This window comes from Canis lupus, chromosome 25 (assembly GCF_048164855.1).
Source record: "Canis lupus baileyi chromosome 25, mCanLup2.hap1, whole genome shotgun sequence".
Taxonomy (NCBI): domain Eukaryota; kingdom Metazoa; phylum Chordata; class Mammalia; order Carnivora; family Canidae; genus Canis; species Canis lupus.
This window is the reverse complement of record NC_132862.1, coordinates 35,432,095-35,445,212: the sequence shown is the minus strand read 5'-3', so window position 1 is coordinate 35,445,212 and position 13,118 is coordinate 35,432,095. Positions and strand designations below refer to the sequence as shown.

General features: G+C 41.6%; 1 protein-coding gene across 1 annotated transcript in view; it reads right to left on the bottom strand.

Annotated features, from left to right (window-relative positions):
- Nucleotides 1-12,835, bottom strand: part of STYK1 (serine/threonine/tyrosine kinase 1) — a 33,234-nt gene extending 20,399 nt beyond the window's left edge. The window contains exon 1 of the mRNA XM_072799018.1: nucleotides 12,364-12,835. The gene's annotated coding sequence lies outside the window, so the exon portion shown is untranslated. The remainder of the gene's footprint in view (nucleotides 1-12,363) is intronic.
- Nucleotides 12,836-13,118: the final 283 nt, after the last annotated feature.

Below are 13,118 nucleotides of genomic sequence, written 5' to 3'. Positions count from 1 at the left end.
CCCAAGATCACTAATCAACAGCAGTTTTCCCAGCCCAGAAAAAGTATTCTCAATAAGGAAAAAGCCAAAGACACACAACTACTACCCTCCTCTAAACACAGAATTGTTCCTGATGCATCTGTGTCTCCTTTCCTACCTTATGGAAACACCAGAAGACACCTGCTTGGGGCTTCTCTCAAACAACTCGCTGCTATTGTTCAGTCACATTGTATTTCCAAGGATCAGTCCCCCACTTTGCTACTCATTCTGCCAGGCTTTTCATTCAGGGGTGGTGGGGAGATTCTGGTACTTCAAAAATCTTGGCAGTTTCCCCCATAAATGAGGAACTCTATGTTGTCCTGCCACTCCTCCAGCCTATTCTAGCACATTGCCCTCTGGCAGAGAGGAAAGCCATACTGAAAATGACAGAAGGAAGATATTCTGCGAAAGATTGCAAGAACACACACACACACACACACACACACACACACATTTTCTCATGAGTCCCAGATCCAGGCAGACCCATTTGAGAGACAAATGGGCAGGAGATTTCACAATCAGGAAATCAGCTCAATTGCCTTTACCTCAGTACTGTGTCTTACAGGGTGTGTCCCTGTAAAGATTCTATACACAGAAGGTAATCCTAGGTAAACAACAACAAACACCTGGCAAGACGAAAAAGACGCCTCTGGGAATGTCATTCTGCACAACAAGGAACAAGCAGCCCATCCCCTTGTTAGAAGTGGGTCCCTGTGCTTCAGAGCTGAGCAGTCTGGAAATTGGGAGAAGTGGATCAGCAGGGAGCTGGTACTATAATAACAGCACCAGCTCCCTGCTATTAAAGAGAAGTTTTGAAGTTCTACTTTGGGTTTAATAGGTGATTTAGCAAGCATCCAGAGGCAGAACACCTGACCTTGCCGTGCCTTCCTGTCCTAGTTTAGGGAGCAGGACACCTCTTTCTCTCCTGAGAGCAGAGAAGAACCACAGAGCACAGCAGAAAATGAATCTCACTGGAAGAGGGTCAGGGCAATGAGCAAGCCCCTCAACCAGCCATCCCACCTTACCACTCAAATTCTAAAGGCTCCTTCATATCTGTATCTTCCTACCCATATCATAGCAGCCCAAGGAACTCTCAATTTTCATTCCTATCCCTACCCTGCCTATAATTTCCTATGGGCTAGTGGTAAGAGAAGGAGATTTGGAGGCAGACTTCCATTTGAATCTCAGGTCCACCATCCATCATGCCTGTGGATAACTTATTCTAACTTTTCTGAGCCTCTGTTTTTCCATGTGTAGGTAGAGACAATATCTGCCTATTGAGGCAGTTGAAAGCCCTGTGGGATAACTGATGTAAGATACCTACTATAGTGCCAGGCCCATGACGGACGATCAATATATGATAATCTCTCCCCACCTCCCTCCTTCCTGTGCCAATCTCCAGGGAGATTGGGAGGTTGTCAGATAGCTGTACCAATCAGTAAATGTAAATAACCCCAAATAAGAAAACAAAACACCCATTGTCAAAATATTTATAATATTTGTAGATCTAACTATATTTTTGTCTTGTGTGTAAAGAGGAAGTTAAAGTAATCATAAAGTTAATGTGGGTTTTAAAACTCTTCATATCAACTAGAGATGATTTGACAGTCTAAGTATCATACCTGTTAGGAGGTCTCTGAATTTGACAAACATGTTGAGGAAGGGATATTTAAATAAGACTGATCAAAGAGCATAATGCTGTAAACTAAGGTATAAAACAGAATGTCAGATAGTGATATATTATTAATTAGTTAGTTAATTCACCTTCTGTCCCTAAATTTCTTTTTTTTTTTTAATTTTTTTTTTTTGTCCCTAAATTTCTCAACTCCTTCTAGCTGGTTCTGTTGATACCACCTATCTGCTGGCTACATTTTTACCCAGTTCCTGAACCAATCTTGATAGAGGCAGTAAGGAAACCAATAGTCTCAGATTCTTCTCCCCATTATTCTTACTGTACTCCCCAATCTGAGAAAATGTATGATTGATTATTATTCACAAGGGGTGTCCAGTTAGTCATGCTTAGTACATAAGTACTGTCAATATACATTCACATAGGAAAAGAGAATTCAGAGTTTTTCTTTATCCTTTTAAAAAATTTAATACCTTCTATCATCCCCTCAAAATGACTATGTGACCTAGTCCTTCTTTGCAATATGTTGACAGAAAGAGTCAGATCTACAGAAAAGTTAGGAATAGTAAATGCACCCTGCAAAGATGCAGAGAGCAGTTTAAAACAAAGGCATGGGGGATCCCTGGGTGGCGCAGCGGTTTGGCGCCTGCCTTTGGCCCAGGGCGCAATCCTGGAGACCCGGGATCGAATCCCACGTCGGGCTCCCTGTGCATGGAGCCTGCTTCTCCCTCTGCCTGTGTCTCTGCCTCTCTCTCTCTCTCTCTCTGTGACTATCATTAATAAAAAAAAAAAATCTTTAAAACAAAGGCATGTGTTGAGACACCTGGGTGGCTCAGCAGTTGAGCATCTGTCTGCCTTTGGCTCAGGGCGTGGTCCTGGGGTCCTGAGATAGAGTCTTGGATCAGATTCCCAGCGAGGAGCATGCTTCTCCCTCTGCCTATGTCTCTCCCTCTCTCTCTGTCCCTCATGAATAAATAAATAAAATCTTTTAAAAAATAAAAACTAAAATAAAACAAAGGGATGTGAATATTGCTAGAAATACCAGTCACGGTCCTGGTTTCTTGATTTGTCCTGGGAATAAAAATGTGGCAGGGAAATGAACTTTAAAGCTTTCTTTGGGGGTGCCTGGGTGGTTCAGTCAGTTAAGCATCCGACTTGTGATTCAGCTCAGGTCATGATCTCGAGGTCATGAGATGGAACCCCATGTTGTGCTCCACTTGAGATTCTCTCTCTGCCCTTCCCCTTACACTCAATAAATAAATAAATAAATAAATAAATAAATAAATAAATAAATAAAATCTTTAAAGATTTGTTTGATTTTATTTTGAAATGAAAGAGGCAACAAGATCCCAGTAGAGATAGGAAGAGAACAAAGATCATAAGTTTATTGTCCAAATCCAGAGGAAAACCCTCAAGATTTTTGCCTAATATATATTTAAATTGAACAATGAAAGTTTATTTGGTACTTTCCACCATCCCTTACTCTGGTTCCCTCTCTCCTAACATAGGTTTGGATCTTTTTCAGGACCCAGGAAAGGTTAGATATAGGTATTGTATCCTGGACCCATATTCTCTCTCCCTCCTCTTCCATTAAACTCAGTTTCCTTCCATGAGTCACCATGGAACAGAGTTCAGCCAATAAACCAAGTGAAACAATCTGCTTTGGACTCTGCCCTGCTCTGCTCCTCCTTAACAGTCATTTACGGGTAGCACAGCTTCCTTGATATTGGTTTTTGCCTCCCACTACAGCCTAGCACATTTTATGGCATACAATTACAATAACAAACATCCATATAGTGCTCCCCATGTGTTAGAAACTGTTCTAAGCACTTTACATACACATAAAGAAACGGGGCCACAGAGAAGTTAAATAACTTGCTCCAGATCACGTAGCTAGTAGTAGAGATTTGAAATTTCCAGGTTGTGTGGGTTTGGAATCCGTTTTCTTCAGTTATACCATCTTCGTAGCAAATTCTTGAAAATCTTTTTCTTCTTTTCTTTTTTTTTTTGAAAAACTAGAATTACCTTCAATATTGCCTTCCTTTTAACCAAGATATAATTTACATACCATAGAATTCACTCTTTTTTTTTTTTTAAAGATTTTACATTTTTTTTTCTTTATTTATTTATGATAGTCACAGAGAGAGAGAGAGAGAGGCAGAGACACAGGCAGAGGGAGAAGCAGGCTCCATGCACCGGGAGCCCGACGTGGGACTCGATCCCGGGTCTCCAGGATCACGCCCTGGGCCAAAGGCAAGCGCCAAACCGCTGCGCCACCCAGGGATCCCTAGAATTCACTCTTTTAAAAGTTTTTTAGTGGTTTTTATATCCACAAAGTTGTACAACCATCATTGCTATCTAATATTAGAATATTTTCATCATCCCCCAAAAGAAATTTATACCAGTAGCAGTCACTACCCAATACCCACTCTCCCCAGCCCTTGCCGGTCACTAACATTTTTGCTGTCTCTGTGGATGTGCCTTCTTGAACATTTCATATGAATAGAATCATACGATTTGTAGCTTTCTCTCTGGTTTCTTTCACTTAGCATATTTTTAAGGTCACTCATTGTAATACTTAGGGTTCTCTAGAGAAATAAAATTAATAAGATATATAGATGTATATATGTAGATATACATGAATATGCAGATGTATAAGAGGAGACTTATTATAGGAATTGGCTTATGAGGTTATGGAAGCCAAGAAGTCCCACAGTCTGCAATCCGCAAGCTGAAAAGTCAGGAAAGCTGGTGGTACAATTCAGTGTGAAGCTGAAGCCCTGAGAACTGGGGACCACTGGTAGAAGTCCTAGAGCTTGAAGACCAGACCACCAGGAGCTCCAATGTTGAAGGGCAGGATGTCCTATCTCAAGAGAGAGAAAGTCACCCTTCCTCCACCTCTTTGCTCTATTCAGGCCCTCAACAGGATGGATGATGATCACCCACACTGGTGAGAACAGATCTTTACAAAGTCCACTGAATCATATGCTAATCTTTTCCAGAAACATCCTCACAGAGACACCCAGAAAGAATGTCTCCCAGCTATGTGAGCATTCCTCAGCCCAAATTGACACATCAAATTAACCAACACAGTCTGCCATCCAAGAGATTTTATTCTTGTGAAAACCTGACCCCACATCTTTCAATTTTCTCTCTCAGCCATTTCTCTCCCTAAGCATTTTCTCTCCCTGCAGAAAGTGTTCCTGCTTCTCCCCAACACAGAAGCTCTTCTCTCCCCCAATTCATGTCCATGCACCTTACACCAGCCTCCAACTGTGAAAATCCTTCTTTCAAACCTCAGATCTATTTCTTGGGTGTGATCTGACCTCAGTACAGCTGTGTTGAGTGATGAGGAAAGCCCCATATTTGTCCACCATCTTAAGTCCACCTCCTAACGATCACATCCATGTTGTAGCATAAATCAGTACTTTATTCTTTTTTGTGGCTGAATGATGGTTTTAGTTCTTATATTTAGGTCTTTGACTTATTTTGGGTTGATTTCTGCATGTTATGAAGTAAGCATTCAATTTCATTCCTTTGCAAATGGATATCCAGTTGTTTCAAGGCAATTTCAGTGTTTCAGTGTTGTACATGAATATCCAGTGTGTCCATACAATTAATTGTTTTGGCACTACGTAGAAAATCAAATGGCCATAGGTATGAGTTTATTTCAAGACTCTCAACTCTGCTCCATTGGTCTATATGTCTATCCTATGCTAGTAGTACACAGTCTAAAGTACTTAACTTTGCAATGAGTTTTAAAGTCATTAAATTCGAATCCTCCAATATTGTTCTCTTTCTAATGTTTGACCCTTATGTTCCACCATGAATTTTAGAATCAGCCTGACCATTCCTGTAAAGAAGGCCATCTGGAATTTTGGTAGAGATTACATTAACTATGTGGATCAACTTTGGGAATACTGCCATCTTAACAATATTAAGTCTTCCTACCTAAGAATACAGACTGTCTTTCCATTTATTTAGATCTTTAATTTTTTAATGATATTTTGTAGTTTTCAGTGTACAAGTCTCATTTGTTGTCACTGCTAACATTTACAGTTCCATGGCCTCTAAAGGTTAAGCCAAAATTTGTGTATGACTTGGCAATACCACAGAATGTTCTGTCTCTGAGAAAATTCATTCTAGAACAGGTTGGACAGTGAATGCCTCTTATAGGTTGACCAGACAAGCTACATATATCTAATACCATAGCATAATAAAAGGCCACGACTGGTCCTTCTCATATTTGGATAAATGCACAGACCATAGAGCAGCACGTTTTCCACCTCTTAGTGTCAGAACTCAGTTTCTTTTCTTTTTTTCTAAGATTTTATTTATTTATTCATGAGAGACACACAGAGAAAGGCAGACACATAGGCAGAGGGAGAAGTAGGCTTCCCAAGGGGAGCCCAATGCAGGACTCCATCGCCAGACCCGTGATTCATACCCTGAGCCGAAGGCAGATGCTTAACCTCTGAACCACCCAGGTGTCCTCCAGTTTATTTTCTTTCAGGAGCCTGAGTTAATCTAATTTCTCAGGTTGTCACAAATTTGTGGTACTAGAGATGATATCCAAATAAACACATCTCTCTAGATTGCTATCAACATAAATGCTTCTTCATGTCTAACCTATGGAGAACACTGCTCTCTGGGCACCCAAAATATGTTTGATTGAGGTTTGAATAAAAGCCACAAAGGAGCAGCCCCCAATATCACAGTTTAATCCTACATCTCATGTGTAAAAATACAAGAATTTCTATCTAGCACAGATAATTCTATCCCAGGGTTCAAAGAACTTCTTTTCGTGAGTGACTTACCTCACATGCTATCTGAATATCTATAAATCCACAACCTGTGGCCTTGCTGATACTATCAAATCTTTATTGGCCGTTGATTTGTAGTTAACATAAGCTTGTACTTCCATTTTTAAGTCAGCTTGCGTCCATTCCCCAGTCAATGCTAACTCAGTGAGTTAAAAATAATCAATTTTAATATCAGCCCAAGAAGAGCAACCTTGGGAAGATAAATGTGGTGGTGGTGAGGGGGTGGTACTTTATAGATAATTATAAAATCACATGTGGTTTATTTGTATTTCTTTTTTCCCAACCCTACAGAATCAGAATATTCCTCAAAGTTATCTTCATTTTTATAATAGAAAGCCACTTCAGAATACTCCACGACTGTCTTAACAACTTCACATGTGGAAACTAAGTTCTGAGTGATAAAATGACTTACCCAGGGTCAGAAGATCTAATCAGAAGTGAAAGCTCCTGATCCTGAATTCCTGATTAGACCATCCTAAGAATGGAATGTGGGTGAGGACAAGAACTACAGGGAATGAAATCAAAGTCACCTGGTGATATGGGAGATGCTTAGGCTTCAAGAAAGGATGCAAATACAACAGGTTCAACTTTCAATATCAAAAAGCCATTTGATTCCTGTGCTATAAATGAGGTAACCATAGCTGTACCTTCTGGGCTGCTATAGCCACACCTCCCTGCTAAAGAAATAATAAAAACAGCAACCCTGCCTTCCATCTCTTATTCTATCTGACGAGCATGCTATGAAGTGCAACACCTTCTCCACAAATGCATAGAATCCTAAACAACCAGAGAGCCCTCCAAAAGCAACAAAAAAACCTCACCTCCTTAATTTACCAATGAGGAAACTCAGGCACACAATTGAAGGGTATCTTCCAACAGTTAATTAGCCCTTAAGCTAAGACTACTAGTGTGAGTCTTGAATCTCCACCTGGTGCTCTTTCACTATCATTTGCCACCATTCATAAAGCTAACTAGAGGTCTAATCCCTTTTTATTCAGTTAAGTTTTATAGGGATGAGGATAAGGAAAAAGATCCTAGTTTTTAGAATTCATTATGTATGTGTACTTTCATAGTTTCTTCTTCCTGCCAGGTCTTTGGGTTGTTTATGCGTCTGGACTAGCCCCTGGAAATCTATCTCATACCTGCCCAAGATTTTAATAAAAGAATGAAGGACACTGAGGTAAGTCCCTTGCTCTTTGCTCATGAAAAGAGTGCCAGAGTTTAAAAATAGATTTCAGGTCCCAGCACTCAGGACAGGATTCTTTCCATTCCACACTGATCCCTGTACAAGTAGCTGCTTTGTGTCTGTGTGTGTGCACTCATTTCCTTCTACTTTCATTCTCTCCAGTTAGAAACTGTGTCCAAGAGATGACATGCTAATATAGAGCATTGAATACTCAACATGCTTACTCAGTGTTTAATTGGTTTTCCTGTTATTATCTGTGTCTTCCCAACCAGATGGTAATTTCCTTGAGGGCATGGTTAGCTTCTTAGCACCTCCATTAGCCCAGCCCAGAAGTAGGCAGAGGGCAGTAGCCACATCTGAAGTCAGAGGTATGGTGTGGAATTGAAACTGGCTAAATCTAGGCTGGTTGGGAAGGACAAGAATGAAGTGAGAGAGACAACTTCATGCGAACAAGAATTTAAGGACCTCGGCTACTTTCTTCATTGCTGTATCCCTTCTACCTAGAGCAGTGTCTGGCACATATCAAAATTCATATGCTTGTTTAATAAATAAATAGCCAAATTACCTATAAAAATAGCTTGGGGGGTACCTGGGTGGATCAGTCAGATAAGGGTCTGACTCTTGATTTCAGCTCATGTCATGATCTCAGAGTCATGGGATCGAACCCTGCATCAGGCTCCCCACTTGGCATGGCGGGGCATATGCCTGAGATTCCCTCTCTCCCTCTCCCTCTGCCCCTCCTCTCTCTCTCTCTCTCTCTCAAATAAGTTAATAAATCTTTTTAAAAAATAAAAATAGCATCGGATCCAAAAGAAATTTTTATAGAAAAATAACCTATACAAATTAATTAGATATAAGAATTAAACTATAATGCTAAAAGTACAAGTAGGGTTGGGGAGTCATTTTTAAGTGTTAGATAGGAAGTATCAAGGTACCCAGGTCTCTACTCAATGGAAACACATTTGTAGTTCTATCAATAGGCAGGGTACTGGTTTTCTCTATAAAAGGGATACAAAATTCTTTGCTACACGTAGAAAGCAAAATATTGATCCCTCAGAGTGAAAAGAGAATGATAAATCCAATAAAGAAAACCCAGTCATTTGAAAGCTCTGTGTGACTGGTAGTAAATGGCCCCTCAAAGACATCTCTGTCCAAATCTCCAGAACTGTGAATCTGTTAGTTTTTAATAGTGTTAAAGTAGCAAAGGGGAATTAGATTGCAGTTGGAATTAATCAACACAAAGATTGTTCCGGATTATCCAGTGAGTCTGACATAGTCACAAAGACCATAAATGTGGAAGAAAAGGCACAAGTGTCATTCCCAGCATAGGGAATGTGTGAAAACCTTGATATGGCTTTGAAGATGGAGGAGTCGTGAGCCAAGGAATGCAAGCAGTCTCTATAAGCTGAAAAAAGGCAAAAAAAAGGGATTTTCCCCTAAGGTCTCCAGAAGGAATCTGATACCCATTTTAAACTTCTGATTTCTAGAACCTATAAGGTAAAAATCTGTGTTGGTTTAAACCATCTAATGTGTGGTGATTTGTTACAGCAGCAACAGGAAACTAACAGGGTTCCTGGGTGGCTCAGTCAGTTAAGGATCTGAATCTTAATTTTGGCTCCTGTCATGATCTCAGGGTTGTGTGATCAAGCCCCATGTCAAGGTCTGCACTAGGCGTGGAATCTGCTTAATACTCTCTCTCCCTCCCTCTGCCCCTACCCCTGTCACCCCCACTCAGTATACATGCCGTCTCCTCCTCTGTCTTCTTTGAAAAAAAAAAAAAAAGGAAACTAACATACTCAGTTTAAAAACAGAGCTGCAGAACCACAAAACTCCCCCCAGTAGGAGTTTGGAGCACCTGCTTGTGGAAGCTGGTTGTGAGGTGAGTTGGGAAAGGTGGAAAACACAGTTTCTACAGAAGACAACTGAAATAGATGTGCTCAACTAACTTTGAGTGTGTACATAATTCAAGAACAAGGAACTGTTACGGGTTGAAGTGTGCCACCCCAAAATTCATATGCTGTACCACAGAATGTGACCTTATTTGGAAATAGTCTTTACAGAGGCAATTGAGATAAAAGGAGGACATTAAAGTGGACCTTTACTCAATATAACTAGTGTCCTTTTAAAAGAGGAGAATTTGTTATGCCTGGGTGCCTCAGCAGTTAAGCATCTGCCTTTGGCTCAGGGCATGATCCTAGGATCCGAGATCGGATCCCACATCGGGCTCCCTGCATGGAGTCTGCTGCGCCCTCTGCCTGTGTCTCTGCCTTTCTTTCTCTCTCTCTCTCTGTCTCTCTCTCTCTGTTTCTCTCTCTCTCTCCCTCTCTCTCTCCCCCTGTATTTCTCTCAAGAATAAATAAATAAATCTTTAAAAATAAAAAAATAAAGGGGGGGATTTGAAGAAAGCCACGTATGCAGAAAGGATACCATATGAACATAAATAAAGACAGCCATCTCCAAGCCAAAAAAAAAGGGGGGGGGGCGGGCGCTGGGACAGAACTTTCCCTCCTAGCAATCAGAAAGAAACCTTGATCTGCCAACAGCTTGATTTTAGACTTCTAGCTTCCAGAACTGTGAGAGAATGAAGTTATGTTGCCACTCAGTTTGTGGTACTTCATTAGAGCAGCCCTAGCAAACTAATAGTGATTAAGGCTCTAAAGAAAAAGTGTATGATTTTCACTGAAGCAAAACAGGTGTTTTGTCCTATTGCCTTTTGCTTTCTTGTGCTTCACAGATCATGTGTTTCTTACAAATTGCAGGTGTGTATCAAGCTTGCATTTTTTTCCTTTTTCTTTTTCTTTTTAAGATTTTATTTATTTGAGAGAGAGAGAGCACAGCAAGGGGGAAGACTGGGGGAGAAGCAGACCCCCCTCCCCTGCTGAGTGGGAGCCCTACTCAGAGCTTGATCCAGGGACTCTGGGATCATGACCTGAGCCAAAGGCAGATGCTTAACTGACTGAGCCATCCAGGTGCCCCTAACCTTATATTTTTTTTCAACAGCATTTGTTCACTTTGTGTCTCTGTTGGTTATTCTCACAATGTTTCAAACTTTATTATTATTGTTGTTAGATTTGTTACAGTGGTCTGCAATCTGATTATGACTCCCTAAAACCTCAGATGACAGTTAACATGTTTTTAGTAATAAAATATTTTTTAATATTTATTTAATTATTTTAGAGGAGGGAGGGAAAGTTTTTTTTTTTTTAATTCTATTTATTTCTTTGAGAGAGAGCATGAGCTCCAGTGAGAGAGAGAGCAAGAGTGGTGGGGAGGGGCAGAGGGAAAGAGCTAAACAGACTCCCTGCTGGGCGTAGAGCCCAATGAAGTGCTGGACACCCATCCCAGGATCCCAGGATCATGACCTGAGCTCAAGGCAGATGCTTAACCCACTAAGCCAGCCAGGCACCCCAAGAGAAATATAGTTTTAAGCAGACTCCATGCCGAGCATGGAACCTGGTGCCTGGCTCAATCTCACAACCCTGAGATCACATCCTGAGCTGAAAACAAGAGTCGAACACTTTGCCCGTACCACCCAAGCACCAGAGCAATAAAGCATTTTTAATTAAGATATGCACATTGTCTTTTTAGACATAGTGCTATTCCACACTTAATGTACTACAGTACAATGCAAACATAACTTTTGTTTGCACCAGAATCAAAAATTTCATTTGACTCACTTCATTACAATATTCGCTTTATTATAGTGGTCTGAAACCACACCCACAATACCTCTGAAGTATGCCTGTATAATTTACTCTTGAACAATGTAGGGTTTAGGGACATGGATCCCCTGAGCAGTAGAAAATAAGCATACAACTTTTGACTCCTCCAAAACTTAACTACTAATAGCCTATTCACCGGAACCCTTGCGAATAACATAAACAATCCAGCAGTATTTATTTTGTAGATTATATGTATTACATGCTGTATTCTTACAATAAAGCAAGCTAGAGAAAAGGAAACACTATTAAGAAAATCATAAGGAAGAGAAAATATATTTATAGTACTGTAATGTATTGAAAAAAAAATCCAGGTATAAGGGCACCCACACAACTCAAACCCCGGTTGTTCAAGGGTCAACTGTACCTCCCCGTGCCTCCCTGAAAGGCCTAGCTAGCCCCTCGCTGGCTGTAAGGACTGCTGAGGAGGGTCAGTCAGGTCAAGGGCACCGGGTCCAGATGCATTTTCAGTGTGTGTGCTGCACGTTACAGGAGCTTTAGTGCGTGATTTCCACACTACAGATGGCTCTCCCTAAGTAGCAGGAAGACAGCTTGGTCTTAAACGTCTGAGAAACTCAGCCGGCGAGGGGGTTCCTAGCAGAAAGGGGCCACACTCCTAGAAATGAAAGGAAAGGCAAGAGACAAAACAGGGATGAGGTTGACAGGGAGAAGGGAAAGGAGCACAGCAAAAGAGAAGACAAATTAAGAAAACAGAAATCCGGTCACCAAGGAACAGCATATCACTGCACAGTCATAAAAACCTAAAAGTCGAAACTCACAAGATGTTTTTACCAAAGAAATACAGGTTCGTTCACCTGGTGATTATTGTTCGTTTGCATAAAATTCGCACCACCGCTCACAACCGTTCCACTCTCCCTCTTGTCCTCCCTCTTTTCTTCCCAAACGTCCGAGTCTACCCCTACCCCTCCAGCTGCATCACTGCCATCCGGCCTCCACCCTTACTGCCCCCAAAGCCCAGTTCACTACCGGTAGTGTCCCTCCTCCGGCCACTCTGCTTTCGGATGCAACGGGACCAGCCAGAGGGGGAAAAGAATCATCGGTTTGGGTACGACAAGGTGTGCCAGTCTCAAGGAAATGCTTCTCGGTCCCTCCTTCCCACTGGTGGGGCGTGGCTGCCAGCAAAGGATGGAGTCGGGGCGGGCTCCCCGCAAAGGGAAATCTGCGGGCACTGAGGTTTCCGGGACTCACCACACACTGGCCAGCAGGAAAGCTGCTGAAACGGTAAAACCTCGTCGCTGATCTACTCACTGAGTGCCTCCCCTCGAGACTGCTCCGGGGTCAGGTCAGGAGACGTCAGTCCAAGTGAAACGTGCAAAGGCCTGGTAAAGCGCAACAGCACCACCTACTGTCCGACCTGATCCCAGCGGCCTTCGTTGGTGCTCCAAAGGGCTCCAAAGGGCTGGTCAGGGTTTAGCCTGATGAGTCCCCTCCTGGGGTAATTGCAACCTCAAGCCTTGGCTGGGGATGCCCTAAGGAATAAATGGAAATAAAAGTATTAGCAGGTAATCATTCATTAGCATATGCTTTCTAAATACACTCTGGGCTCTCTTCTGGGATATAGCATTAACGGAAGTAGTTGTCCCTGACCTGCCCCCATGGAATTTACAATCATAGGAAACACAAAAGAGAATACACGGCTGAAAGAATTCCAAATTAGATGCTAACACTTCATACAAATTCTATTAAAGAAATGCGGGCCGCGGATAACTTAAATAGGTGGC